Source organism: Podarcis gaigeae (genome assembly GCF_964106915.1).
Source record: "Podarcis gaigeae genome assembly, chromosome: 1".
NCBI classification, from domain to species: Eukaryota; Metazoa; Chordata; class Lepidosauria; order Squamata; family Lacertidae; genus Podarcis; species Podarcis gaigeae.
Genome location: NC_139678.1, coordinates 88,585,297 through 88,610,915, shown reverse-complemented (window position 1 = coordinate 88,610,915; position 25,619 = coordinate 88,585,297).

Here is a 25,619-nt window from a genome sequence, read left to right as displayed (position 1 = left end):
TTTTATGTACACTGAATCTCTTCTGTAAGGCATCAGTGACTATCCTTTGCAATTGAATCACTGAAGTAATTATTCTGATGCAATTCTAGCAAAGACTATGGCTGTAATCCTACGCACGCTTGGTAGGACTTACCTCCATTGACCTTCGTAGGACTTGCATCTGAGTAAACACACAGAGGCTGTAAGAGCTGCTTCTTGGGTAACTTTTTGTGGTTTGATGTCAGTTGAAAAGGATGCAAAGATATCAATCCCTTGGTGCTTTCTTCTGGAAATGAGCATCCCTTTTGTAGTTGCCATTGTCACAAGAAAAGCAAGTTTACAAGGTCCTTTGTGGAGTTACAGAAACATTCTCACATGAATCTAGGTACAGTGGTACCTCCAGTTATGAACTTAATTCGTTCCGGAGGTCTGTTCTGAACCTGAAACCGTTCTTAACATGAGGCGCGCTTTTGCTAATGGGGCCTGTAACCACCACGGCACTTACGCTCGCATCCAGGGGCAAAGTTCACTACCAGGAGCATCTACTTCCGGGTTAGTGGAGCTCGTTACATGAAGCATTCGTAAGAAGGACGGTATGTAACCCAAGGTTCCACTGTAATGTGCTAGATCAGCAGAGTTCAACTGCTTTCAAGTGGAAGCAGATACTCTTTCTCCCAGCTTCTCAGAGGCTAGAGATTTCTGCTGTAAAGTCACTATTCTCACAAGGGAGAGTAGGGTGTGTGCCTCAAACAAGAATCCAAGAGCATCGAGCAAAGCCATGGACACAAATCACGTGTGCTCATTGTTTTCCATAAGCATGTCCAACAAGAATCCTCTTGACAGCACTCATTCTGAATGATGCCAATATTTCCATTGAACAAGCAGCCAGAATTGTTGTGCCAGCATCAGGGTGAGTCTAGAGAGAAGCAGCTGAAGGGATAAAAATGGGAGCTGAAGAAACGTCAAAAAAAAAGAAGTGAAGTAAATCCACAGAGATAGGATTTCTAGGTCTGAAAATGAAACCAAACACAATAACAACCCTGCCACATCAAGGCTGTTCTGCGGAGATGCCATCGAAGAGCAACAGCCCAGATGAAAAAGTGTCAAAGGCAACTCTGTGGAGAGGCTGTGTCACTGCTACGGCAGCCATGTCAAAGCTGAGGGAAATCAGGCAAGATACAATGTGCTCCCTGTGGAAGCTTCAAGTGCTTATGTGTGAATTGGGGTGGGGTGGGGGGAATCTATCAAGCCTGGTGAAGCTTAATCAGTCATTGATGAGCAGAAAATAACATTAACCCAGCTGTAAGTAAAAATGAATTCCCTTTTTAAACTTCACTTACAAAAAGCTTTTGGGGACGGAACAGGGGTTTTTGATAGAAGATGTTTTGTTTTTCAAAACTCTTTTAGAGGGCTACCACCTGTGGCATATGATGCAAAACCACAGAGCCTAGGGCTTGCCGTTCAGAAGGTCAGTGGTTCAAATCCCTGCGACGGGGTGAGCTCCCATTGCTTGGTCCCTGCTCCTGCCAACCTAGCAGTTCGAAAGCACGTCAAAGTGCAAGTAGATAAATAGGTACCGCTCCGGCGGGAAGGTGAATGGCGTTTCCGTGCACTGCTCTGGTTCACCAGAAGCGGCTTAGTCATGCTGGCCACATGACCCAGAAGCTGTCTGCGGAGAAATGTCTGCTCCCTCAGCCTATAGAACAAGAGGAGTGCCGCAACCCCAGAGTTGTCCGCAACTGGACTTAATGGTCAGGGGTCCCTTTACCTTTTACCTTTTATAGACAGATTGGACAAAGGGTTCCCATTTTGATACTTGTTTTAAATAGAGAAAGAGAAGTGGTATCCTCTAAGTTTCCCACTGCTTTATGTTTCAGATTGGACAGCTTTTGTAGCCACATTTATGCACTGATATCATGCCAGGGGAACAGCACAGATGGGTCCATTTGGGTCCTATCCCTCCTGCATATCCCTTTTGTTGTTCTTGTGGCCACACACACACACACACACACACACTAAAGGCTGATCTATGTCTGCCATTGAGTGCCTGCTGTATTCAAATAGGCCTTTCCTGTGATTTAGAGCCCTAACAATTGCATGGGGTTTAGACAAGTGAATAGGGTTCCTGGGTTATCTCTTTCAGAGCCCTCCAAGTTCCTCCCCTCCCTACAGATGGATGTAACTATCTGTATCAGTCTGCAAAGCAATGCAAGGTCTTTTGTATGGATGGACAAATGGTCAGTTTAAGTTTTGCTCCTTCTCTTATCTTTTTCAGTCCTAAATTCAGTTCTCTACATTGCCATAGCTACATGTGAGAGCATTTTGTGAAATTATTTTTGTGAGAATTTCTCCTAAGGCACACATTTTTGCAGGCAGCTTGACTAAGATACACACCTGTGTAAGCAATTTTCCCCAATGTATTTTTGCATGTTATTTTTACCAATCTTTACATTTTCATGCACATCTTCATGGGTGCTAGTGTGTGTGTTCACACACACACACATATACACATTGTCGGAGAATTGCATCACAAAATTTGTGAAGGACAAATTTCAAATGATAATTTTGCAGGTGTTTTCTTATTAAAATGCGGACAAAATGGATTTTCTCTTCCATCAGTGTCTTGTCAGCATCAGGAATTCTTCTTCGAGAAATGAAATAGAAGGATGCTCCTTTCTCCCATCAATTTCTGTAGTTTCATACATTCCTCAAAGAAAGAAATCAGAAAAATGAATGGAGGCAGGCATTTACTTTGCTTTTCATTCATTTTAGAAAAGAATGCACACACCTTCTGTTGTCCCCAGAGTTTTCAATGAAGAAGCATAAAAATATTTCCAGGTATTTGTTTATTTATTTCCATCGATAGATTGCTTCCTATAAAACATCTTGAAGCTATTTAGCTATAAAAACATAAACAATTAAAACAACATTTAGAAACAATTCCAAACTCAATGCAGATACAAGCTGATATAAACGAGCTCTCTCAAAATTTATGGCCAATCAGACCAACTCATGTTACTGTCCTTTGGGTTTTGATTGCAAAGCATCCTCTCAGGCCAATCCACATTTAGTCTGACCTGGGGGTAAGATTCTATTGTTTCCTCCTTATGGACCAGATATGTCTTTAGGCCAGAACAAGCCAGAATTGTCAATCGAGTCGCCAAGATTTAATTATTTTTTAAGTAGAGCATTCAATGTCCCATTTTTAGTCATGATCATCTGAGCCTTCAAGGAAAATACAAAAGCCACACCCAAATTATTTATTATTTTGGAGCTGTTTTCCCACCTTTCAACAGCTTTTAGTTGTACAGTGGTACCTCGTGTTAAGTACTTAATTCATTCTGGAGGTCCGTTCTTAACCTGAAACTGTTCTTAACCTGAAGCACCACTTTAGCTAATGGGGCCTCCTGCTGCTGCCGCATCGCTGGAGCACGATTTCTGTTCTCATCCTAAAGCAAAGTTCTTAACCCGAGGTAATATTTCTGGGTTAGCGGAGTCTGTAACCTGAAGTGTATGTAACCTGAAGTGTATGTAACCCGAGGTACCACTGTATGTGGTATTTAATTGAGGCAAGCCTGGAGAGAAAGTAAGAGAGATTAACCAGATTGTAAAAATTGTCAGAAACAATAGGATTTAGGTTGATTTGACTACATATGCAATGGACCAAGCACATGCAGCCACAGGGGACTTTGATGTGGCCACCGAGGCGCAGAAGTGAAGAAAGAAATATGGGGATAGGGAATTGAATAAAGCTATGTAAAGAAGGGGATAATGACATCTGCTAAATATGCAACATTTTGATAATTTAGCATTTGGCATTTCAATTGTAACTCCCCTATTTGTGACGTGAGAAGAATCAACCAATGAATGATGTATGGAGCTTCAAACAGAACCATTGTCAGCAAACAAACAAAGCACAAAGTGAATGAGGAATGAAGTAAACAAATGTTTCATTGCTAAATTCAGAACATCTGCTTCTGGAAACTTCAAAACATTTCCAGCCCAATTTCAGTATGAAACGGATATAATACGTTCGAGCGGTGGACGTCATACTGCTTAATCCATTAAGAGTTCTTTGATAAACTAAATCCAGTTTGCTTCTAGGAAACTTTCTGCTTTAGTCACAGTATCAGATAGAATCGAGAATAATGGAATAGAAAGAACTCAAAAGTGCATCACACCTTTAATTTCTTTGTTTTGACAAACAAAGATCATGACTAATTTAGCATAAAATAAATACAGTGAGATTATCTCTCTTATGATGAGTTTACACATAGAAATCAGGCATCTAAAGAAAAAAGAAAAGAAAAAGAACTCACCCCTTTGTCCAATTCAACACAATAGAAATGAGAATAAATTCCTCTTCCAACAAGCTCAAAACTGTCCCAAAACATCTGATGCTTGAGGCAAAGGAAAGGATGGTACCCTCCCCTCCCCCAGTTCCATGTACAGAAAAATTGATTGGCATGGCAATTCAATCACTGAGAATGGAAGGGCATGAGGGGTGCATGACACAGCTTTTATCTCCAATGGAGGGCAATAACCAGGATATTCAGGAGAAATAGCCAGAAGGTTTGCTGCTGCTGCCCCCCAGCATCTGCCATTGGAGGTAGTTGCTTCACTCCAGGACTGCTGCTGCTCCAACACTGAGCTACACAATGGGAACTGGGGAAGTGCCTCTTTTTGCCTCTCTAACACAGCTGGACGCAGGTAGCGCTGTGGGTTAAACCACAGAGCCTAGGACTTGCCTTGCCGATCTGAAGGTCAGCGGTTCAAATCCCCTCGAAAGGGTGAGCTCCCGTTGCTCGGTCCCAGCTCCTGCCAACCTAGCAGCTTGAAAGCACGTCAAGGTGCAAGTAGATAAACAGGTACCAGCGGGAAGGTAAACGGCGTTTCCGTGCGCTGCTCTGGTTCGCCAGAAGTGACTTAGTCATGCTGGCCACATGACCCAGAAGCTGTACGCCGGCTCCCTCGGCCAATAAAGTGAGATGAACACCACAACCCCAGAGTCGGTCACGACTGGACCTAATGGTCAGGGTTCCATTTACTTTTTAACACAGCTAGAGGTGGAGCGATACTTTGTATACCATGGGGAAAGAACAGTGCAGAGCGCAGCAGTTTTGCAACTGCTCTCTCTCTTTCCCGCTCCATTGCAATGGTAGCTAATCTTCCAGTTGGAAAGTGGCAAATTTTATAAACATGTATCTTTATGGAAGGATTAGGTCATGCATGAAGACAATGACCATTTGTTTCTCCCTAACACCTAAAGGTTTCCCCACCCGTCATTAAGATCTGTTCCAAAAATGTTCAGTGAAAAAGCATCATGGAAGTCATTTTTGTAGGCAGTGTTTCTGTGGGGTGGGGGATTAACGTGGAAACTCAAGAATTCCCTAATGTGGAAACTCAGGAATTTAGATACCCCTCCTCACAAATCTACATACATAAAATTATTGTTCTACCACTGAGCACATTACAGCAGAAATTTTATTAGCCAGGAAACTCCAGCAGAATTCACCTTTGATTTTGCCTGCTTCTTGACAGTCTCCTTCCAAACGCTCCAGCTTTCGTGGGCCTCCTTGGTCTGTGTGAAGATGAGGCAAGGCATCAAAGCTCCTGCCACAGTTTAATTACATTTGCAAAGCATTTAGACCCATGCTGGCAACAAAGCTTTGAAGACTGGCATTTTAATTTTACCCCTAAACTTCCTATGAAACTTGGCATTTAGCATGAATATTTTGGCAGGATTCAAAGCCGATCATCTCACCAGGAGGTTCATGAGACATAATCTCTTAATTTACCCTCCTATCATGTTCTCTGGTATTAAAAAGTCTTTGCTTGGGACACAGCAGAGCATTTAAGCATGTGCTCAAGTTCCACTTGTGTCACTAAAAAAGATGCTTTGACTTTACAAATAATTTTGTCAGCGCGCTTGGTGCAAAACAATGTATTTTGCTTTCTCATTTTGAAAAGATGTCCTTTTTCTAGCATCCATCTCCAGGAACAAAGTCAGGCTGGGGACTTCTTTCGGATGTGGAAAGTGCTATGATGCAGCCATCATTGCTCCTGGTGTATACATTCATTTTCCTGCCCACTCTCATCTGACCAAAGGTGCTATGTAGATCATATGAGCGGTATTTCAAAGGGGTAGCCATTATAATATGCTGCAACAAAGCAAACTTGTGGCACCTCAGAAACAGGTTTATTGTGTCATAAGCTAGAGTGGAGGAGAGTCCATTTCATCAATGATTTGAAACAGTATCATCATCTAGATCACTCCTCCTTACAGTGCTGTTGTGAGGATTACTGAAAAGGGCTTATAAAACTTTCTGCTCTCTGAAAACTGTTGTCAGTCTCCAGTTTTATAGCAAGGCTATTGTTTAACATTGCTCTGAGCTGTTTAACAACAACATTATGTATTTTTTTTACAGATGATCCAGTTTATTAATCTGAAGGGTTCTTTCCAGGAGGAAATGGTACCGCAAGATGCATTAGGCCAGGCATCCCCCAGCTGTTTTGGGACTACAACTCCTATCATCCCTAACTAACAGGACCAGTGGCCAGGGATGGTGGGAATTGTAGTCCCAAAACAGCTGGAGAGCCAAGTTTGGCCATCACTGCATTCGGCTATTGCCACTGTGGGTAGAAGAAGGCAGTAGCACCATGGTGACCTGCTGAACTAGGATATCGGATAGCATCCTAAAGCAAGAGACTCATTGAGACTTCTTACGAATGTGTTCTCGTTTATTTTGCAGCCCAAGGAAGGCGAAGCCACAAATTTCACTGTTTCTATTTCCGGAATGCCAAGCAAGTACAGTCACATTGACAAATGCAACCTCTTTCTTATTGGCACCAATGGAACAGAATCTATCATTGTATTTGTGCTTCATGCCCTTTCACCCTAAGCAACATCAGCAAATGTGATTTTCTGCTCACCAGTTTAATAAGCGTGGCCTGCCTTGGCAATGTTGTTTCTCCCCTGCTGTGTTTCAAGTCGCATTGTTACATTGCAGTATAGACCAGACAGGGTGGGCATATCTTCATTCAATGTTCATTAGTGGATTTGTTATCCCACACCAAACCCCAGTTCACTGAAGCTGTTGTCTGTGCATGTGCTATTATCTGTGGATGTGCAAATGGCTGTCTGAAATGTGCTCACTATGGATTAAGTTTTCAATTCAGATGGAAGCTAGTTTGAGGGGAAGCACATCAGACTGGAATATTTCTCAAGAAACTGCAGGATACAGATGAAGTGTGGCATATGTGGTTTAAAACACTGGTGGTGGGAGTGTGCTAGAGCTGGAGTCAGTGGTAATGCATACACAGCCTGCTTTAAGCAGTCACCTATGGACATGAGGGCAGGCCTCAGCCTTTAAGTCTTGCTGCTACATTAAAAGGATTTTAAAGTGGTTTTATTACAGCAGCTCCAACGCTGAGCCTGCTTCTTTTCAGGCTGGCAAGAAATAAATGCCATTTCCTGGATGGCTTTTTCCCCTCCGGCAATTTATGAAACTGCAAAACTAGAGATTTTAATAAAAACACCCCAAGTGCTAAAGAAAACTCCGGGTGGCTCATATTTTTCCCCCTTGGAAATGTAGCTGCATCTGACACAGCCCCTTCGGGAGCAACTCAAATTGCAACCTCCATGCTATATTGCATTTACGCCTCTAATGGATCCTAAATGAGTATTTGCCAGCAAGCCTATTATGTGTCCATCATTCTCCAGCTTTGCCTCCTAGCATACATGCTGCTCCTCTCTTTCTTGTGACTTTCTGCCTCCCCCTGTAACTCTTCTTCCCGCCCCCCATTTCATTCACCTGGCAATCTCACACTGCATGGGAAAACAGCAGTTCTGCATGCTGATTGGGTGACTCATCCAACTTCTCTCTCAGAATGGGAAACCCTGGAGAATCAACTTCATGGGTTCTTAGTGGTTGTAGCCATAAGAGATTTCCCCACCCAGACCCAATGTGTTATTCATGGGGCTGTAGAATTGGGAGGGGGGGAGGTTTAGTATGCATGCATGGAAATAATGAATGTTGACATCAGAACAAAACTCCACACCATGATTAATCACTGGAGAGGTAGATGCAGAATAGAATATCATGAAAGCCCTGTGTAGGCATTTATCTGAGAGCATGCAGGTAAGAATGGGGAGGGGACAAGGCAGGCATGCAAGCCCCACCACACTTATCCCTTTGCACAATGCATGGAGAGGGAAGGTCTGAATGTCTGAAGGGGGGTTCTGAGCATATTCAGTGGCGTTATCAGGGTTGTGAGGAGGATTCTAACTGCACTCCCCAAACCTGATTAGATTCTCCCTTCCGGAAGGTGTGAAGTGGAACAAGCCCACACAGGGACATTGGTGGTGGGGCTTGCATGTGCCCCACTGCCCTCTCCCTACTTTTATCCCACATGCTTTCAGACAAACAACTCATGATAGGGTAGTGGACTCCCTCCTACAAAACTACTCAGGTTCTCCCTAGAGTAGCAGCTTATTTTCATCCCTGTGGGCAAATCATTTTTTACCAATATGTAGAGTTATAATGCTAATAGGATAAAAGGTTAGGTGAAAGTTAACCGTGACAGTTATGCTCTGCCTCCACGGTCAGAGGCAGAAATGATTCTGAAGACCAGTTATGGCTGTGCTCAAGTCTTGCTTATGGGTTTCCCACCAACTTCTTGTTGGCCACTGAGAACCTGATGCTGGACTAGATGGGACCAGCAGGCTCTTCTTATGCTTTTATGATAGCAATATGTCATCTAATATAGAGCTGCCTTTGAAGATGATCTAGAAACCTCAGCTGGTGCAAAATATGGCAGTGAGGATGTTAACTGGAGCACATCATGCTGATCCTTTCTTATCTGCATCAGCTTCTGATGTTTCCAGGCTCCATTCAAGAGACTAGCTTTGACCTAATAGAGAGCCTTATTCAGTTTGAAACCTTGATACTTAATGGAGCACCTCCTCCTGCGCTTGGTAAGCAAACCATAAGGTCATCTACAAAGGCCCTTCTCCATAAGCTGTCTCAATGTGAAATTCAGAGAGACATCACAGGAGAAAGCTGCTTTTTTATCGGTTGTCACCCCACTCCTCAGCTACGGAATGCTCTCCTGGGAAAATTTTCCTGGTGCCCACATTACTGTCTTTTTCAAGACCAGGTTAAGAGCTTTTCAAAACTGATTTTAGATCCCTAGAGCTTTAACATATGTATCCGATGGCAGTTTTGATTCTGTGCTGGTTGTGTTTTTATGCTGGATGTCTCTTGTTTCTTGCAGTTTTATAGTACAGGGGTGTTTTCGTTCCATTTCTATTGTCTTTTTATTTGCACAATGCCTAGAGAAATTTATTTTATAAGGCATCTCTCATAAATATGATAAATAAATAAACACATATCCCAACAACACTGATATTCTCTTTTTCCACATGTAAGAAGCCATCTTTTGTTTGATTCAGATTGCCTATATTCATGTTTGTATAGGTAAAAAAAACCAGCTGCTTTTGTTCCTCCAAAATTCAATCATGGTTTCACAAATCTGTGCCAAGATTCAAACTTGGGGAGAAATGCCCAGCTCCCTTGTTCTTGTGCCTTTTAAATGCCTACATGGAAATTTCACAGAAATAGTTTGTAATGCTGCTCTGAATAGAGCCCTGAACGATTATTAAAGTAATCCATCTTAATTAGACTGAATAACCATGACTGGCCTAACATAATAATGCTTCATTTACAATTTCCATTCCTTGAGTAAAGGCTGCATACCTCCCTTTTGCAAACCAGTCATTCTACAAAATGTGTATTCCCCCCTCCTTTCCTATCTTTCTCAACACTTTTGTGACTGTGCAGCAGTTTTCAAAATGAAAAGATGCCTTCCTGTCCTGTTTAAGGCAGTTCTAAAGGCTGTGGTTGGTCTCCTTCCCATCATGCCTCAAACTTCGTAGAAGATGGGTGAACAGAATGGGGTCAGGCAGAGAACAAGGCCCAAGCTGCAGCCATCAAACAAGAGCTAGTATGGTGTGATGTCGGACTGCAACCTAGGAGACCAATGTTCAAAACCCCACTCAGCCACAATGCCCCCTGGGTGACCTTGGACCAATCATCTCAGCCTAATATACTTCACAGGGTGGTTGTGAGACTAAAATGGAGAGGGAGGAAGAAACACGTCTGCTTTCATGTACTCCTTTGAGGAAAGGTGGAATGGCAGATGAAGAACCGATCCCCCAGCCCAGGCTGGAAAACTATTTGGAAACTCTGGTGCAGCCATAGGAAGTTTTTCAAGTCACAGATTTAATTCGTAACACTGGAATCTGTCAGGAACCATGTGCACCGTGTGTGTGTGTGTGTGTGTGTGTGTGTGTCCTAGGCAAGGAGTTGGGGCCAAGTAGGAGATTATTAACCACTTTCAGACTGACATCTACAGCTGGTTCCCAGTTTAAATATTTAAAAAATCTGCCCCCCCCCTGAAAAAAGTGTAGTCAACAGCTGCCACCACCCAAACAATTAATTCATAATTCATCCAATCCTTTCTACCCTTTAGGCATTTGAGGAAGTTTCAGTTCCCATCACATAAAACCAAACCATCAATTTACCAGCAACATTTAGTGCAGCAGAGCACTTAAGCTCACAGTTTTCAACCATAGGCACATTAATGCAATTGATAAAGATAAGCTTATTATTAGGAAATAATATCACTTGGAACTAAATGTACAAGGATAGAAGACACACAAAGTTGTTTTGTTCCATGATTTCACCCATAGTACACTTAGGTGGCTTTCAAACATTCATATTCAGAGCTGAGGCTAAATTAACTCCAACTCACCTATGTGTCTTCCTTTTACAAAAAAGCCTAACCCATCAGTTCCATTTCTCCTGGGGACATGAATCCATCAACATCATACAATATGACAAAGGCAGGGTCTGATTGGCGAAAAGCCAATCACAGAGTGTATACTAACAAGAGGTTCCATTCTTCATGCTAATAATTTGAATCTAAATGTTTAATTCTTGGGTAGAACATGAAGGAGAGAATTTATATTTCACACCTTTGACCAGGAATTTAGGAAATCACCTAGAGCAATTCAGAGTACTTAATTGGGATTAGGTGGCAGATGAAAGGGGGAAAGTGAATAGATTTTTCCATATAAGCAATGATCTTTAAAAAAGAGAGAGAACAGTCTGTCACAACTGAATTCCCAAAATGTGGGACTCATTGAAAATAGAAGTTAAGCAGGTTCATGAGATGTTCTTAAAGGATGCTTTTACAGTTATTTCTGTGGGGTCCAAGATTGGTATGTCATGGAATATGTGGGTTTAAGTGACTAGAATTCGTTCCAAAAGGGGCCATGTGTCCATCTCTGTGCACATGGAGATTTGACACTTTCGTTTTTGCTAGTAGCCCCTCACATCTAATGGAGTGTGGAGTCAGAAGATCATCCCAGTTTCACAAGCAGCTTTTCAAAAGGCAGAAAGTGTAGCTATTTGAAATCTGGCTGGGGGGAGAATACTGCATGTACAGCTATTTGAAGAGCAGGAAAGAGTCAGGGTGGATTAGCTAGGGATGAGGAAGGTGCTACAAACCAAAAGCATAACCAGTGTGGTGGTTAGAGCCACAGATGATGGCTACTCTTCACTCTACTCTTCTATGGCAGCACACACTCCCAGTCAGAATACATTCTGTATTTGTGACCTCTGATATTCTGTTAAACTCCTCTCTGTATATTGTTCTACATATTCACAAATAATTCTTAGTCTGCTATGGTTGGCATTTATTGACTTCCAAGAGGCAATCCCAAATAACAGCCATCTTGACATGTATTGCAAAACTCATATCTGGTCAATATTACACCATTGTCAATACTGATGTGAGCTGGGGGAAGGTGATTAGGCTGTATGATTCTTGAGTCCTTTCTAATTCCTGGATCCAGCAAGGGTTGAAATCTGATGAAGGATTCCATTCTTGAACTAGGCAGGCCAGAGCCATAATGACCCCTAAGCATAGTATAAGAAAGAAAATGGCATTGTACCAGAGGGCAAATGGATGTGTCCACTGCCGCACCTGGCTAGTAGTGAGAAGGTCAATAGCAGAGAGTTGTGCGAGAGCTGGGCTAGAAATAGGAAGAAGCCTGAGAGTGAGAGCCATGCTTAATTTCTGCTTGAACCCAAGGGTGTGGCTATGAAAGAAGCAATATCTTCTGGGGTGCTGATGCTGTGAGCCCCTCCATCATAGACTCAGGCTGTATATATGTGTAAATAAACCATATATCATAAGGACACCACTGTCTCCACTCTCACTCATTCCAAGGAAACGGAACCCTGGGTAGGTGCCTAGAATCCTTGGAATCTTGCACTGCTCAGAGAGAGGGATGGTGTACAAAAAATACTCTTTGAAGGCACAGATTTTTGCACTTCTGTGCTCTCATCAAGTTCCCCCTTCCCTCTGCCTTGGATTGTTCCATTAACTAACTCCGTTTGCAGGTCAACACTACTGGGTTTATGGATGGAGAGATATGCAACAATTGAAATAATTATGCCTCAATCTACGTACATTCAGAGCCTGACACAAAATCCATTGAAACTTTTGAGGATGTCCCATAGTAATAACATGCTTCATTAGAAATGGGAAAACTTTCCCTAACAAATTGTTTCGGGAAATTATTGTGAGCCAAGGAACACAATCTGACCTGAAAGTGGAATGGCTCTTACTGAATAATGAACTGGACCACTTGTGCTAATGTGGATATTCTGATTAATAGGCAATCAATTTTAATACCCTATTGAGTCTTAGTTTTTGAATTCTTGCCTCATTTATGTTCAAAAAGGCTGTGGTGAAGCCTAAACGTAGAGCAACATTTCCCAAGATTAAAGCTTAATTAAGTCAATTACTCTTCTCCTGCAGTCCCACAGAAGAAAAGGTTAAGGTAAATTTAAATAGGCCACCTTGATCTCCACATTATTCACTGAGTCATTGACATATGGAAGTTGTGGCAATCTGTGGTCTTAAATACAGCCTGGGTATTATCCTCATCTTGGCCTGACTTTTCTGAAATCAGATGAATTACTTCAGCATCAGCAAGCCTGTAATTATAGCTACCCATGTGTTTTGATCTGTAATTCAACCGGGCATGGATTTACAATAGAAATCTCAAGAACTGTACTAGTCGAGGCACAAATCAGGAGACATTTTTAATTATTAACAGAATCTATAGCACTTTTCAAGGACAAAAGCCTTTTGAGGAGGTCATAGCGCATTGGTGGAGCACATGTCTTTTTCACAGGAGGTTCCAGCATCTCCACTGAGGGGGAGCAGGCTAGTGAAGCAGTAGTAAGAGGACTGGAAAAGACCTCCACTTGAGCCATCTCCAAACAGAGAATACCGTAATGAGCTAGGCGGACCAATGGCCAGACTCAATATGAGGCAGGGAGAGAGAGAGAGGGGGGGGAGGGAGGGAGGGAGGGAGGGAGGGAGAGAGAGAGAGAGAATGAATTTTGGAGAGGGACCATAGCTCAATGGCAGAGCACATACGGAACATAAAAAGAACCCTGCTGGATTAGGCCAGTGGCCCAATGTAGCCCAGCATCCTGTTCTCACAGTGGCCAATCACTTGCCTTTTGAAAACCAGCAAACAGGACCTGAACTCAATAGCACTATTCCCACTTGTCATTCCCAGCAACTGGAAATCAGACAAATGCTGCCTCTAGCAGTGGAGGCAGAACATAGACAGCATGGCTAGCTGATAACCTTATCCTCCATGAATTTGTCTTATCCTCTTTTAAAGCCATCCCAGTTGGTGGCCACCACTGCCTTCTGTGTGAGTGACTTCCATAATTTAACTATGTGCTGTGTGGAGAAGTACTTTGCCTGTCCTGAATCTTCCAACTTCCAACTTTTTGCAAGAAGGAGAAAAATATTGTCGACCCCCATGTATTGCCTCAGGAAGCACTCCTGTCCCATTGTTCCCATTAAAGGCATGCTTTGACTTTGCTGCATACTGCCAATATATGTACACATACCCATCTTTTGAAATGTGGCCTCTGACCTCCTGAAATCTGAAGGAATGTAAACTCAGCAGAGGAAGTAGATCTGACAAACATTCTGCACCACAGCACAGAAACTACTAATGGTCCACTTGAAGGCCAAGGCTTTTGGTAGAAAAACTGACTTCTCTTCTCCCTTCCCTCAAACTTCTACTTCTAGCTTACTGTATATATAAAAAAATTGAGCTGAGAAGCAGAGTCACAGGATACTGATCATGTCTACTTTGACTTTTAGTTCATCAAAATAATCAGCATAATGATGTCTTTGGTCATAACTCATTGGTGCCCTAAGAATACAAAATCTCTTTTTCAGTTCATTTTTAGCTTAACCTTTGGTAGCTAACATTAAAACATCTGTTTCAGGATAGACTGTTTCACCCACAGCTTCTGCTTTAAGTTCAGTTGTGTGGCTGCTCCACCACAAGGGAAACAATTTGCGCACTATGCAAAGAATCCCGTATTTCAGCATTCCATTGCAAACCCATGTTTAGATCCTACCTGCTTAACAGAATGTCTTGTAATGTGGAGAACCTCAAAGCTACTTTACACAAATATGTGTGATTTGCTCCTAAGCAGTAAGAGGAATTGAGAGTGGGGGCTGGGTTAGTAAGCCAGGGATTTTTCTCTGGCTCAGATTTTAATTCATGACCTCATAGTGCTCACTTCTTTGAGGTGAGCATTATGAGCCCCTGAAGCTCATATCTGCTCCTGAGATCAGTATAATCTTTGTTGCCATTTCTCTTCATAACTAGACTGATAACATCAACGGATGACTTGCATGTATAAATGAATTACCACGTAAACTTACTGCACTGAAGTGTTGCACTTCTGATGAAGTGAGCTGAAAGGAAACTTGCCAGTGGAGTCCATGTACACATTCAGCTACCAATCATAAGGTTTAAAGATATAGTATAGGCTATTCACGTGTTCACAGACATTTTCACAGTCACGAAGACTTCTTGTGTTTGAGGAAGTAGGATTACGCCACCATAAATGTGCTGGTCTTTACACTGTCATACGATTTAATAAATCCGTTTTCAGATAATTTGTTTACTATTGAGATATTGCAAAAAAATAGTGAGTAAAACACTCCAAGTACAGGGAGATACATGAACCTCTACATGCAAATGAATGCTGTGGAAAAACAGCCTCCCGCCCCCTTCAGACTGCAGCTCCCATTGGCCATGCTGGCTGAGGCTGATGGGAGACACTGTCACCATATCCTCATTCATTCCACACACACACACCCTAACAGCCCTTGAATATCCAGGCTATGGAAGATCCACCAAAATGAGGTGGCCATAAAAATGTATCTCTCTCGTCACAAATCCCACAGTTTAAGCAGCCATTAAAACCAATGATCCATGATTTGACTACTCAGCTCTACTTCTAGAAGAATTATAGGGTGGGTGTGGAAAGGAGGGGGGAGAAATAAAAAGATATACTTTGAGAAAGCAACAAAAACCGATTTCCTGTAGCATTCTTAATGACAGGTCAAGATCTCCCAGCAATCTCCCTATCTGCCCTGCAGGGGTTGTCAGCCATCAAAGTAGTAATGAAGGCAAAAGCTTGTTTTGGAGAGAGAAATGGGAGGAGAAAGAATGAGCACATGCATTAGCAACAGCTCAGTGGCCATGTGGAAATGTGTCAGTCATTGTCAGGAGCGGGAGAGATTAAAAAGGAGTGAAAGGAATAGTTGCAAATAGGGAAGTAGGAAAACAACAATTTTTTTTTCCAAAATATTTTTATTGCATTTTCAGTTTACAGAAGAAAAAGAAGGAAAAAAAACAATACTCCAACTTCCAAAATACATTTTTAAATTATTATCTGGACTTCCCCACACCTCCCTCCCCCTGCGTTCTTTACAATAAAACATATCAGCAAATTATTACCTTGTTTCGTATCTTATTTATATCTTTCAAAGTATTTTACTTCTGAATTTAAAGTACCTTTTATCCAGTGTTTATGCCTTGAAATAAAAAATATAATAACCTTAAATTTCGACTTTTTCTTAATTATAAATTATCTTCCAATTTTCCCAATCTAGTTGCAGGAGCTACATTCCAAAACATGCAGATTCTTAACATTCATACAACTTATATTGTTTTTGCAAATAGTCCTTAAATTTTTTCCAATCTTCTTCCGTTGTCTCTTCACCCAAATCTCGGATTCTGCCAGTCATTTCAGCCAGTTCCATATAGTCCATCAACTGCGTCTGCCACTCTTCCAGCGTGGGAAGATCTTGTGTCTTCCAATATTTTGCTATAAGTATTTTTGCTGCTGTAGATGCATACATAAAAAATGTTTTATCCTTCTTTATCACCCTTTGGTCCACAATGCCCAGGAGGAAGGCCTCTGGTTTCTTGGGAAAGGTGTACCTGAACACCTTTTTTAATTCATTATAGATCATTTCCCAGAAGGCCTTCACCTTTGGACAAGTCCACCAAAGGTGAAAAAATGTCCCTTCAGCCTCCTTACATTTCCAACATTTATTATCAGACCGATGGTAAATTTTTGCAAGTTTGACTGGGGTCATGTACCACCTATATATCATTTTCATAATATTCTCTTTCAAGGCATTACATGCCGTAAATCTCATTCCGGTGGTCCATAACCTTTCCCAGTCTTCGAACATAATGTTGTACCCAATATCCTGAGCCCATTTTATCATGGCTGATTTAACTATCTCATCCTGGGTATTCCATTTAAGCAGCAAGTTATACATTCTCGAAAGTACCTTGGTCTTAGATTCTAACAGTTCTGTCTCTAGTTTCGATTTTTCCACCTGGAATCCTATTTTTTTGTCCGACTTAAAAACTTCTTGAATTTGAGCATAGTGAAACCAATCTTGCACCCTATTCTTTAATTTTTCAAAGCTCAGGAAAACAACAATTGGAGCATCATGGTAGGTGGCAAATTGCTGGACCTGAAACTTAAGATCATTCTAGGCAGATCTACATCAGGGTCACCAACATGGTCCCCTGGATTCACATATCCCTACAAAGGCCTTCCTTAGTGCCCAAAGGAATGTTACTGTTTATTTATATGCTACCTTTCAGTCAAAGGACATTGCAATAAACCCTTGCAATAAAATTATTCCTTGCAATAAACCATTCATTCATTCATTCATTCTCCCTTTTCTATCAATCTATCCTTACCATGGATTTAAAAATATATATTTATTTTAACAATTGGATGATGAATACACATTGTGTTCCTTGTAGATGCTTCACACTGGTAGAACAAATGGGAATTGTTCTCTTTGTCATAACAGCCTTACTGCTTAAAAAGTCTCTCATTTTTCCAGATATTTTCCTCCTGCAAATCCCATTACATTGTCATTTATTGATACCAGAACAGGACTGTTGATAAACTTACTAAGCTTACAGCAGCTAAAAACTGGATTTAGGCAACAGTGGCTCCCACAGTGGGGGAAATATACAACAATAGCCTCTTGGTAGTAGTGTTGTGGGGGGACGCAGGTGGCGCTGTGGGTTAAAGCCTCAGCGCCTAGGACTTGCCGATCAAAAGGTCGGCGGTTCGAATCCCTGCGGCGGGGTGCGCTCCCGCTGCTCGGTCCCAGCGCCTGCCAACCTAGCAGTTCGAAAGCACCTCCGGGTGCAAGTAGATAAATAGGGACCGCTTACCAGCGGGAAGGTAAACGGCGTTTCCGTGTGCGGCTCTGGCTCGCCAGAGCAGCGATGTCACGCTGGCCACGTGACCCGGAAGTGTCTCCGGACAGCGCTGGCCCCTGGCCTCTTAAGTGAGATGGGCGCACAACCCCAGAGTCTGTCAAGACTGGCCCGTACGGGCAGGGGTACCTTTACCTTTACCTTTAGTAGTGTTGTGGCTGCTTACCAGGAGGGGGAGGGACAAAGTGGCGGCCAGGTCGGAGCTGCTCAGGTGCTTGGGGGGGGGGTGCCAGATTGGCTTGCCAGTATTAAATTGCTGGTACTCTTTAAAAAATTCAGCAGATATTAGGGAACTCTGAAGAGATGGGATCCTGTGATCAAAACTATAAGGTCAAATTTAGGATTCAGAGAAGTGAAGCACAACATGCTATTGTGAAATGAAATCTATGCGAGTTTAGGTTTTAAATGATAAAGGTTAAGCAATCTAGAACTAAATTACATCACATTTATATCATATGCAAATTATATTCAAATTGTATTCAAGGTTATTTATGGTAGCAGAAATATGCATGCCAATTTTGTATTAGCGTTACTGGGGTGTTTTGCTTTTTTTAAAAAAAAAACTTTTTATAAAAATATGTCAAACTAAAGGCTCATACCCGTTTCCATATTTACATATTTTTTTCAAACTAGAATATCAAAGCCTGTTAAATTATTTGACTGAAAATTTCTTCAGTGTATTTTTCATTTCAAGAATTTGAACTTCATAACGTTGCTCCTACAGCATTAGCTAGGGACATATTTGCCCCTCCTTTGTGTGTTCCTTGGGGGTCAGAATAAGGGCACATCCTTTTGGGGTACATGACGGCATAGGAGGTGGAGAGTGCCTAATTTAAGATTGGGTCACCTTACTCTCACCCTCTTTGCAGTGTGATGCAAATGCACCAGCAGAGCCAATCTGGTGCTCCCACTGGTGCATTTGCACTAAGCCAACCTCTCTCCATCACAGTATGTAGCAGTGATGCAGTCAGGTGAGCACTGCTGCCCCACCCACCCTGTCATCCACTACTGCAGGTAGGGATGGGCTGCAGTGAGAATGGAACCTTTGGCTATGTTTATGCCAAGTAGATAATGAAGGGTGCAGACTGACTTTTTGCGGGGCTGTGCCTTAGGACAAGGTGGTATCCAAATCAAGACAAGAGGACTCTCTCGCTCTCCATGTCTCTTCTATGTCTTTGAATGCAGGTTCCTGCCCACATTAGTTGGATGCACGTTTAACTTGCTGCAAATTACTGTTTGCTAATAAATAAACTTGTCTGATGTCATCGCCCTGATGGTGTCAGCTCCCTGCTGACTTTACTGACTTTACTCTGCTAAGAGATTGTGTTCAGTGAGCCTTAAGTCCACTAAGGGTGCCAACCTCGGGTGGAATAGCTGGCAAGCAATTACCAATTAGAAATATACAACTAAACATAAATTGACTTTGCATATTTGATAAGAAGTCAATTGAAACAAATCTATAAGAAATATTTTTTAGGTCTACCTAAAAATCAGACTTCACATTTTTATTTTGATCCACAGCATTTTGGGTTTTCTTGCATCAATATAATTCCCTGCAACAACCTGTGAAATCTTCAGGACAATTGCTTAATCTTTGCACCCAAAAAGAGAGTGGCCACTTCTCTTCAACCAGTATCTTCATTCCTGCTTACAAGTTTTAATTTCATCCTTTTGCCTGACAAGTCAGGAATGGATTATAAGTGATGGATGGGGATGAGGGAGAGCAATGACCCCAGCAGATAGACAGCGTGAGAAATAAAAACAAGATAGCAGAGTCTGGGTGTATTGGCACGTTTTTGCTTCAAAAGCAAATAAAAGACATTTGAGCTGGACTACAGTCAGAAACTCCAACAGCTAACAGTGATTAAAAAGACAACAGGAAAGAATTTGGGGTGATCAAACTTTCTAACAAGCAGGTTACATCTTAGTTATATTCTCATTGGGTTTTGGGTGGAAACAGGAATTGCTGTCATAGGAAACACAGTCAGTCTGCCATCAAGCTCATTGGATGGCTTAAAGATTGCAGGCTCCTTTCTGTTCTTGTATTCAGTGAGCATGCATTTTATTCTAACTGCTTGCATGTGATAACAAACACAGAATTAGTCCCAGTTCATGCATTTGCCAGGGACTTGGCTAAAACAGTATAGTCAGTGATAAGTAAGCAGTACCGGTACTTCCCCGTACAGATGTATGAAGTGGTCCACAGGGGTTTGTCACACAGAAGTCTGGTCCACACTATTTCTCTCCATCAGAAAAAGAAGAGGAGGGAAGCAAATAAGAGTTATACAAACTGGGCTTCTGTATTATCAGAGTATCATGTGGAGTGGCCTCATTCACACAAAACAATATCTGTATTTAAGGAACATTCAGGTTACATTACTGTGATGCTACTGTAAACCTACTCTGAAACTTTCAGAATGCAGTACTGGGAACTGCTGCTCTGAGTAGCAAGTCTTTGACTAGTTCCTGCCCCCCCCCCCGGGCAATTAAAAGTGCTTGTTCTGACCTATGAAGTTTTAAATGGCTTGAGTCTGCTCTTATATGAACTTGCCCTTACTTTATGATAGTTTTCTGAGGTTCAGATCTGAGTGCCTCCACATTCAGACATTTGGCAGGTGGGGTGTAGAGACAGGGTCTTTTCTGTGGTGTTGCCCCTGTTATGCAGCATCCCCAACTCTCAGAGGCTGTTTTATTTTCTAAGCTTCTCGTGGAAAAGTTCTTTTGATTGCTCTAGTGCTTTTAGAATGGACTTATAAATGATCAAATGGGCCAGTAGGAATGCCAATATGGTGGCTCTTTGGCTTGTCTCAATGACTTGGTTATTAACCAACAGCATCATCTTAATGATGTCCACTCAGAAGTAAGTACTCACACTGAATTCAATGTGGGGCTTACTTCCAGGTAGGTGAAGTTAGGATTGCATGCCTCATGACAAATGCTCTGAAAATACACTGCTGCTTCCCCACCCCAGTCTTGCTGGAAATATTGACCTCCCCACACATGAAATCCTCTTGCCTCCACCTACGTTCATCTTAAATAGTACCTCTGGGCATCCATCCATATATCTCATCTCATCTAGTCCACAGGGACAGTACTTTATGCTTTTACCAAGCAACCCAATAAACTCTCTTTCCTTCCAAGTCAAAACCATCAGAGGAGAACAAAACAAAGAATCCAACCTTCTCATCAGGCTGCATGACCAGGCCACTTGAGGGTGATGATAAATAATTGACATTTGAGCACATAACAAGGAATGTCACCAGTGCCCGTCAAACCATAGACATTCCAGAAACATTTCCAAGCTGCCCTAAAGCTATAAAAATAAAACAAGGTCCTGTCTCAGCAGCTCAGAATGACAGACACACGACAGACACACACAAAGGGCTGCCTTAAAGAGTCTGGTTGCCAGGTAAGGAGTTCACCTTGGCTCACTCCTTCACAATGGGCAAAATATTTCTAGTTAAGATGTCCAAGAATGGATTCTCATGACCACCAACACTTTTAGCCCATTACACTTTGAAGATCTCAAAAGGTTTAAAATGTCAGTGTCACATGTCATTGAACACACACCAGCTTACCATATAGATTCCCACAGAAAGAATAGCAAAATATGAGTAGAGTATGAAAGAGGTATGGGTGGGTGTTATAACCAACTGACCAGAAAGGAAGTGAGAAGAAAAGGAAGTAGAATAGATTAAGGTGGCCAGATGCAAGGTGACAGGATGCCTACACATTTACTGGTTGAGCAAAATTTACTGGTTGAATTTCAGCCACTGTAGCCTGCGTTACAGGTGCTAAAGTCCTGTCATCTTTTGTATCAGGCCACCCTGAAAGAGTTTGACTTGCTGTTGCATCTTTAAGAAGCAGATTGATCTGCAAAAATCAGCAAATGAAACCTTCACAATATATGGATAACTAATGTCTGCAAATAGTGCTACTGTTCAAAGCACAGCAGCTAAGATGAAATGAAAAGCTGGCAACTCTAACTCTAAAATGCTCTCTTGCTTATCCTTTTAAGGAAATGTGACTTCTATAAACTGTTTATACCCAAGCCTCACAACCACTGTATATGGGAAACTGCTGCAGCACAACACTGAGTGCCTTTGGCCATTCTACACAACGTTTGAGGTAGGAGGGAAAGATGAGGAAGCAGTAGTGTGGCCAGATGCAAAAAAAGGGAAAGTCTCCTGCACCTTTAAGAGTTGCAGAAGAGAGGGAAATTCAGAGGTGCAGCTTATGTGACTACACCTGATAGATTTCCCTGCCCTAGACAAATGTTAAAGGTGCAGGAGCACTTTTTCACCAGGCCACAAGTGGTGTTTCATTTTCTATCACTTGTTTAAAATATCTAAACCTCCATGTGCCCTCCCATGGGAAAAAGATGTGGAGACAGCAAGCATCACATCTACATGTAGACAGGAACATGCCCTGAACTCCTGGCCTACCAGTCAGTCAGTCAGTGTGTGAAGTCCCCAGTCCAGGGTCAATCCACATGTTGAAAGTCCAAAGTCCCACAGAGATCCTGGAGTATCTAAGTTATGTCCATCAACATAAACAGCAGAGCAGACACAGCCCTTCAGCTCTGCTTCACTTTTGTACTCTGCCTGCTGATTACAGCATCTGGGCTTGAGGAGGCATGTGACCATCACCTGTTCCAATCCTACTTCAGCTGATGAACCACAGCCCTCCTCCCAGAGCTAGTGAGTCCCACCTGGCCAGCTAGGGAGCTGGGCTGTTGAACCTTGCCTGCCTCAACCTCCTGGAGTGTCCCGTCCACTCCAGGAGAGCCTCAGAGTCCGCTTTGTTCATGGAGACATGGGCCCCTGGGTGACTGGCCCTGGTGATGGGTTCTGATGCTCTGGTTCCTGTACACTGAGCCCCATCCCCTTGTCACCATCACTCTGTGAGTATTTCCTACACCAACCTCTCCTCCATCCCCAACTTGCCCCAGTGTGTCCCCTCGCCAGGATCCTCTTCCTCCTCCCTGTTGTCCTGCCAGTTCATGTCAGCACAGCTTTGAGTGTTTGACATAAGCCAGGGACATAAGGCACCATTATGGTGCTTCCTGGAGGTTGTCAGTCCACAGTTCCCATCATCCCTTCACCATTGACCATGCAGGCAGGGGCTGATGGGAGTTGTAGTCCAACATCTGCAGGGTACAATATTGTCTAGCCCTAGCATGGGCAATAGAAGAAACAGGACCCGCAGACATGCTTCCTCTGTCTCTTCTTGTTTGGAACATTCAAAAGGGATCCCCTCATGAGGAACGAATGCGCAGAGGAGGGTTTCAAGGCTGTGTGTTATAGTCACACACTGCTGTCCCAGCTCACTGATGCCACACTCCTCCAATGAATGTCCATTTGGTGTTCATCAGAAAATGTATTCTGTGCATAAAGATGTAGGTGTCCAGAGTTCCTGAAAGGAACCCTGATTATTAATGCTAATTATTATTATGGCCCTTTAGATTTTTTTATCTGGCCCAGTGGTGTTTGTCCTTGTCTACCTTAGAGGAGAGGCACAGTGCATTGGCCAGCAGTGCCCCCAATGCCACCTTGATGAGTCTCAGCAAAAACTAGCGTAGCAGGTAGTAAGCTAGGACAAAAGTCACAGCTCTGTAGTGTTTCTGTGCTCCTTGCTCTCAAGAAAAAATATTTTTGAGAGAACCTTTTAGGAGACTGAAGCATCTCTTTCCAAACACTGCACTGCCCTCTGCGGGACATTTGGTCACCATGCAGGCCACATTAGAAACTGCAAACAGATCTGGCTCCTAGAAACATAAATACTCGGCAGTGGCCTTTAACTCTTCAATGCTTAGCTGGAAACGTTTTTGTTTCAGATTTACAACAGAGCCATTCTTAATACAAAGGCTATCTCCAAGGCACTTCTTCAGATGACAGCTACCTACCCCCGCTTCTTGTTTTCCTCTCTTCTGATTTAAAGCTGTCCTCACCAGTCAAATTCAGGATCACCCTTTCCTAAGATGAGATAGAATAAGACAAGGAAGAGGGGAGAACAACAAGGCTGAGTTACGGTGTACAGGCTGCCTCCCTGCGACCCTGTGCCAAGGACACTGGATAATTACTCTGGATGGTTTTTTGGCTATGGCTGCTTGCTAGGAACATTTCGTTCACTCAAAATTGTTTGTAGTTTATCTTGTTAATTAATTTCTGGGCCAAGCAGGATCCCCTGCATTTATGCACATGTACAGGAGCTACTCTCTATATGTATTTGAGAGTCCTGGAAGTCCTACTCCCTACCTTGAAGGCCTTTGCCCACCTGTCCTGGAAGGGAGGGTTCTGACTGACTCTGACTACAAAAGCTGAGGATTTTTTCTGGGGCTGCCATGTTGTTTGAGGGGCTGTTGCTGTTGGTTTATGTATCTTTATTTTAGATTTTGTTGTGATTTATGTGGAAATTGTTCAGTTTGACTTTGTATTTTTTAATGTTTAATTTATGGTGTATGACTACTTTGGTTATGTTGTAGTTATGTATTTTTTCATGCTGTAAGCCACTCCTGCCAACCTAGCAGTTCGAAAGCACATCAAAGTGCAAGTAGATAAATAGGTACCGCTCCAGCGTGAAGGTAAACGGCATTTCCATGAGCTGCTTTGGTTTGCCAGAAGTGGCTTATTCATGCTGGCCACATGACCCGGAAGCTGTACGCCGGCTCCCTTGGCCAATAAAGCGAGATGAGCGCCGCAACCCCAGAGTCGGTCACAACTGGACCTAATGGTCAGGGGTCCCTTTACCTTTACCTTTAAGCCACCTTGAGCGTGATTTGAACTGTGGAAAGGCAGCATACAAATAAAATTATGGATGTATTTAGGTATGTCTCGGTCTTCAGTTTTATTTTCCCTATATAATCCTTGGATATACCAATACATCATCAGATCTCATTCTCAAAATATTGATCATAGTCTACATTCTACATTTAGCTGCATACAAAATCAGGATGCATAAATTAATGAATTTAGAAACCTGTCTGTCCTTGATTTCAGAAGGTTGAGTTTGGAAGGCACACGGTTACTGAGAAAATCTAATGTTTGGTACCATATACATGAAAGCTTGCTTAGTAGTTGTTGTAGTAGCAGCAGTAATAATTATTAGCTCCAGTAGTTCTTAAATACACATCCAGTTAAAGTATATGAATAGCAGACTTTGATCATTTTTGGAAGCTGGATCACTCATGGGTTTGACAAAGACAGCATGAGGCACATCAGATGGAAGCTGAAAATGCAATTCATTCTTATACCAGGTGTGGAACCTATATATGTTGTTGGACTCCAAACTCTTGTAAGCCAAGGCCATTGACCACGCTGACTGGGGCTGAGTAGGGAGCACAGTGCTACTGAAAAGTAATCTGGAAAAGATACAGGAGTTCAGACTAAATATCCTCCCCATAGTAGCTGCTGTCCAGAGAATGAGAACTTCCTCACAATAAAAAACATGAATAATGAGCCTCTGGATAACCTAAGGGGACATTTTTTTAATACTCCCCAGATCTTTCAACACACCTAATGCAAGTAAACACCCTTGTTCAGTTATGAATTAATTTTAGGAAAGTAACAATAAGGCATACTCCAGCAATTATCTTTCGCCAGTCATTGGATTAAGTTTGAATTTACATTTCCTGAAAACCATTTCACCTTTCCCCAGGTAGGATGCCTTACTTAACTGGTTGTGAGTTCTGATTGGCCAAAAGTTCCTCATGACTTCTCTGCATTTCTACAGGAGGATAACTGAATTGTGATTCCTGTTGACACCTCACTACTTTTGCCTTTTGTCACTGAATGTAATTGCCGTCAGAAAGCTCCTTTCCTCTCAACTCCCACTTTGTTCAGTCCTGTGGGTGTTGTACTTTCTGGGCAGCTCCACGCCACTCTTCTTCAAGCCTGCTCCAAGCCCACAGGTGCCTATG